The sequence below is a fragment of the Leptidea sinapis genome, chromosome 9 (genome assembly GCF_905404315.1).
Source record: "Leptidea sinapis chromosome 9, ilLepSina1.1, whole genome shotgun sequence".
In the NCBI taxonomy this organism is placed as follows: domain Eukaryota; kingdom Metazoa; phylum Arthropoda; class Insecta; order Lepidoptera; family Pieridae; genus Leptidea; species Leptidea sinapis.
In genome coordinates, this window is record NC_066273.1 from 11567856 (window position 1) to 11574181 (window position 6326).

Sequence of the window (6326 nt, forward strand, 5' to 3'; positions counted from 1 at the left end):
CGCGCAAAATGTTGCAGACAAATTCAGACAATTGTTGTAATTTCATTTAGTCGGCTAATAGCAGCGAGCTAAGCGGAACGTTTTCGTGGCGTGACAATAATAATCTAAAATGCCAACCTGTGTGTTAAGAAAATGTAAACACTATGTTTGCTAGATATATAAGAGTGAAGGTATTTCATACCATACGAAAGTATATAAAAGAAAGTCGTATTTGTATTTTATCACGAATTTATTTCTTACTTACAAATAAATCTCGAATTATTAACGTGGTGGTTCGAGCAAGATAGAGATTATGATGTCAACTGCAGCGCGACAAGGACAAATAGTATGTGTCATAGATTAATCAACCAGAAGTGAAATCGTATTATGGTGATTATAATAAGTTCTGGCTTTCAAAGTCTTATAATAAAGGTGGTATAGAATGAGATTAGTAATAGCAGGCTATTTGATATTTTAACAGTACCAGGAGGTCTACTCGCAAAATCGACAACGACACATTTGGAACGATACGATAATACTCCGAATATACCGCAACTACCCGTCTGCTGCGGGATTATCGAGGTAGTATATTTTAGGACAATTTAGGAAATGATGTAAAAAAGGCGTTGTTGCAGTGAATATAATACAAAGTTTAATATTTTTTAATAAACAAGTGCGTATAGCTAAACTATCAAACTACAAAAACAAGTTTTAGGGTAGGTAGCGGACGTAGACAGTAAGTGCTATCTGCTTGCGTAGGAGTTTTTTCAGTAACACTGCCCTTTCCAATCAATGGATCATTTTTTGTTTCTCCCATTATCTTACTGTAATAAACCCTCAACAAAAATATATTCATAAATAATATAATATACAAGAAATAATAATAATACAAGAATTAATAAACTTTTTGGGAGCCGTCGTTAGTAAAATTGTAAAAATTGAACCCGTATTGTTGATACATTTCGGTTTTGTTTTGATATGTCTGTATGTTTTTTTTAATTTATGTACAAATAATTTATATCATCAATATGGCTAATAATATAAATTATTCTTTCTAAAATCAATAATAATAATTATTATTTTTTCTAATATCAATAACACCTAATTTACCTAATTTAAATGTAGTTTAACTACATTATAACTTTTATTACATGTACTCATAAATGAATCGTATTTTAGGGATAAATCACAGTGTACGGTAAAAAATCATATCTGGTGAATGATTCTGTGTTTTTCCTATGCAAATACGAAGCAATTAGCAAATAAGACTTATCTCTTTTTCACTTGCGATAATTGCATTTACTATCCTTCTTTGACGTGTAATCGTAATGTAGTGTGCTATAGCAATGTTAAATTATTCATGTGTGCGTTTGTATATCATTTACAAACACCGAATGTTGTCTAGGTAACCTATCTATACTTTTAAATATCATTGATTTTTAAATATAATGAGATTGATTACTTCCCGCTTGCAACATCCCTACAGCTCTTTGCATTTCATTTTCCGTCAAATGACTTCGCTCCATGACGTAAAGAATATCTAACAATTCAATTTTGTCGTTAACTTTATTTAAATGGTAGGTGAAATTATAAAATCTAGACTAAACGTAGCAATAAAAACGCACTTTTTTTTTTTTTTCTTCTTTTGGCAAAAAAAACGCACTTAAATTCAAACAAATTCCCTTTCATTTAATTTTATAAAAAAAAAATAAAACACTATCGAATTTTTTTTTTACAACCAGCCAGTACCTATGTCATCAATAACAAAAAAGTTTACATATCTATGCACTTTGAGTGAAAAAAGACTTTAGGAGATTATTTAATATAAATGGTAAACTTGTTTTATCATGCATGTTGCTTAGACTTTTTTGATGTGTGTATATTAGATTTATAATAGATAAGGTTGTGTCTTGATTTTTTATTGGAACAAAAGCCGATGAGTGATAACATAGAAATTGATAGGCCACTCCATTATTTTCCAGTATACATCGAGCATCTCATCTCTAGTATTATAGGTTTATGTGTAGTCTAACTAACGAGAATTTTAGTCAGCTTTATTCAGCAAACTCGAAAGAAAAAAAAAAGCTATTTTGAATAGCATATTGTGGAATATTTTTGAAAAAAAAAAGCAATTAAAAAATAACTTAAAAAAAAAAGTCTTCTCGAAAATTGCAAAAATTCTAAGAAATTTAATGAAAAGGAGGATTTCGATTTTTGAAATATCTGTGTTAGTTATATTTTTTGGTTATTACATAAATTATTAAACAAATTGCTATTTTTGAAGCGATATCCCTCACCTCTGGGATTAATAATAGTAGTTTGGATTTGAAATAGCGACATCTCAAGTCAATTTCTTAATATGCAATTATTAGGGTTGAGCAGGTTATCAACTGTATAGTAGATCCTGTACATGAAGCCACAACCTGAGAGTTGAACAAGACATACCAATATTTACGATTGAACGGTTCGCTCAGTTGGTATGAGCACTTAGAAGAAAAAAATTTATTAAAGTACTGAATTTTTTTTAATGCGGATCTATTCTAAAGCCTTTAAGAATAGTTCCAAGGCAGGAAAGATGAGATTTATTGTTTAACAGTTATCAAACTAATTGTATAATGTTGGTAAGAGCAAAACATTTTTAACTATTGCATATCTTACTTAGAATTGCGTTAAAAATAACTGCCCGCATATTATATCTTATATCCAGTACCTGAATTTTTTAATTCCTTAATTTACATACATATGTGTACATAATTATTATTGTTAAGATAACTACACCTATTACTTAGCCTTAAGCAAATTTAGACTTAAACAAATTCTAACTTTTATTGGAAGAATTTTCAATTCCCTTCTTGCGTGTGTTTTTGAATGAATTTACTGTGTGTGATCTGATGCATCTAAATTTTTACCCCCTTATTCATAATGGGCCGCTAACTTAAAACTAAAGCTAAAGAGTGTTATTTCTCATTCTGACTTAGGTCAATAAAAGAAGACAGAGTGAGAATTAGCAATGCTTTTCTAATACATTGGATACTCCCTCACCGTACATTTGAAATTAGTTCTATCAAAAAAACAGATACCTGCAGGCACAGCAACGTTTTTGGAATCGTGGCAACCTCTGCTTGCGACAATTTTTAACTGGCTACCGTTATCGTAAACAGAGAATATAAAAAAAGAACTAATTTTAACATTAAAACAATTATTTTTCTATCTAATCGATGTCCTTCCGCCGCGACGCGCTCTCGCCTCCTCACGACTCTAGCACATTTCACCTAGAACTACGTATGTAGTTACAAACCTATCTTGGATGAAACCGAATCCAAAAATTACAATAATCGTAACTAGAATTAAATTAATTAATTTGATTATATAGAAATACGCAATTATTTTTATACTTTTTAGTGCACATTATATCTATTGTTTTGGAATTGTGATTTTGAAGTCGGTTGTTTTTTTGTTATTTTTTTTTATTTTATGATTTTTAGTTAATTTGAAGTACACTAACTAACAATTTGTCTAAATATGTGTATATATCCTAAATTTTAAAATGCAGCAATGAACGTAATGCTTTGCAATTTGATTACAGACAGTTAGAAATTCTGCCACAGATCGCTCCCTTACTGTAAGTCGTTAAGGAGTCCCATCATATTCGACTACGACAATTACTTGACCATAACAATGTTATGGTAGATGACTTAAATATCCGGATAGCATAGAAGATTTAAGACTTTTATGGTTTTCTCATCGATGCCATTGTCAGATCTGGGCCAAATTACAAATTACACGGGAAGCACCATCTTTCAAATAAAAAAAGAATTATCAAAATCGGTTCACCCAGTCGAAAGTTTAGATGTAACAAATATAAAAAATAAAACACCAATGAATTGAGAACCTCCTCCTTTTTTGAAGTTGGTTAAAAACACGAAGATGTGGTGATCTTATCATTGCGATTTGAGCCTCATCCAACCCATAAGGAGCGTATTAAAAATACAGATTGCTAAAAAAGGTAATAAGATTGTACAAATTACAGAAGAAGCTTTGGCTACAACTACTAAGGAAGGAATGGATGAATGAATAGAATGGAGGAAATAATGCGAGTACGTGATCAGAATTAAAGAAAAATCGATGGCCCCGCTATAGACGATGTAACAGTTTCATTATCGAAGTAGGAGACGATATTGATGATTCTGATGACAGCGAAGATGAGGAAATGGCAGATGTAGACAATAATAGTAGGATATAATAAAAACCTAATTAAAACAGTTTACACATATTTCCAAAAGGCATTTGACAAGGTGTCTCACCTACTGTTATTAAAAAAATTTCATACAACAGCATAAAAGGTAACCTCTTGCGTTGGTTTGCTGCTTACCTAAGTGCCCGAGTACAATCGGTAGTTATTAATGGTTTCATCTCCCCTACAGTTAATGTAACGATTTGACGACCTGTATAGCCGAGTGGTTAGCGATCCTACCTAATAAGCTAGAGGTCCCGGGTTCGAATCCCGGTAGGTGCAAGCATTTATATGATGAATATGGATGTTTGTTTCCGAGTCATGGATGTTTAAATGTATTTATGTATGTTTATATGAATTTATGTATGTTTAAGTAAGTATATTGTATTAAATATATCGTTGTCTTGTAACCCATAACACAGGCTATATATGCTTACATAAATAACTTGGGGCAAGATAATTTGTGTAAAAAGTGTGTCAAAATTATAACGTCAGGCGTACTTCAAGGCTCTATACTCGGCCCATTGCTATTCACACTTTTTTTCATCACAATGACATCTCTGATTGCTTTAAGTCTTGTAAGTGTTTATTATATGCAGTTGATTTAAAATTGTATTCCCACATTGTTGATTTCAATGTTGTCCTGCTTATGCAGGAAGATTTGAATAGGTTAGATGTCAATTGCAAAAGTAACAAACAATTTTTAAGTTACAATAAATATAAGCATATCTCTTTTACGAAAAACAAAAACAAAATTGAAACGAGATTTACACTAGGCGATCAAGAACTTGAAACAGTTACCTGTATTCGTGATCTTGGGGTATACCTTGATGCCAAGTTGACACTTAATGACCACATTGATCACATAGCGTTTAATGCATATCGTATGTTAGGCTTTATTACACGCGTCTCTGAGGCATTTAAAGATAAAGATACATATATATGTCTTTATCGAACACTTGTGCTGTCGCAGCTTGAACATGTCACCCCAACATGGAATAGGCTGTATAAGGTATATGACCATCAGGTCGAGATGATACAAAAGAAATTCTTCCGTACCCTAAACATTCGCTTGGGTGGACGTCGAAACCACTACAAGAATCTCTTAAAACAATTTAATATTCTTTCACTAAGCCAGCGACGGAGTTTAATTGAATTAGTCACTCTGAGAAAAATATGTACGAGTGAAATTATATCCTCAGAATTACTTCATTTAATCGATTTTCATATACCAGTCCGTGCTACACGATCTAATAATTTATTTCATCTCTCAAACACCAGGACAAATACTGGTATACGTACGCCACTGCACAGAATGTTTGCTCTCCTGTCTCCATAACTCGAGATTTAATGATGTAGATATGTTTTCGTGTTCCTCTAAAACTTACAAACTCAGAATAAAACATATCCTGTCACAAACAGAGTAAGTTAGAAATCACGTAATTGCTTCTAAATTGTAACAATGTCTACAACTGCATTATGTTAGATTTATTTATTAACTGGTTGTCTGCTACTAAGTGTAATTTAAGTGTAAATTTAAATATTAAGTGCACTTAGTGAGACTGTTTAAGGAGACATCCTTGTGTCGATATTTCAATTTTTACTTTATCTACTTTATGTTTAAGTATTAAGTATGTATCTGTATTTGTTTCCAAATAAATAAAAAGACTCTTCCTTGGAGTCCAACCAACTCGCCCACTTATTTTAAACAATTTTTTTCTAACTATCGGATCTAAAGTGAATCCGTCCGAAAAAATATATTTTATTCTGAATATAAATATATATTATTTTAAATTAATTAAATTAAATTTAAAACCGTTCCGATGTTAGAAAGTAAATGTAAAAACTAATTTATTTCAATAGTAAACATTGTAAATAATATCGACAAAGGAGTAAAGCACTACTTGTGCACATGTAAAATATACTAAAGTGTAAAAATTTTTTATAACAACACAATACGTAGTGTTTAAATTCTCTTTGAACACAATCTAATATCCTTTAAAACACACAATAATTACGATGAAAACACTAAAATTGAAACGCTGTCCAATTTGACAGAAGACCAAATTGTTTGAATACGGTTTCACGGTCCGTTATGGTTCATCTATCCCGT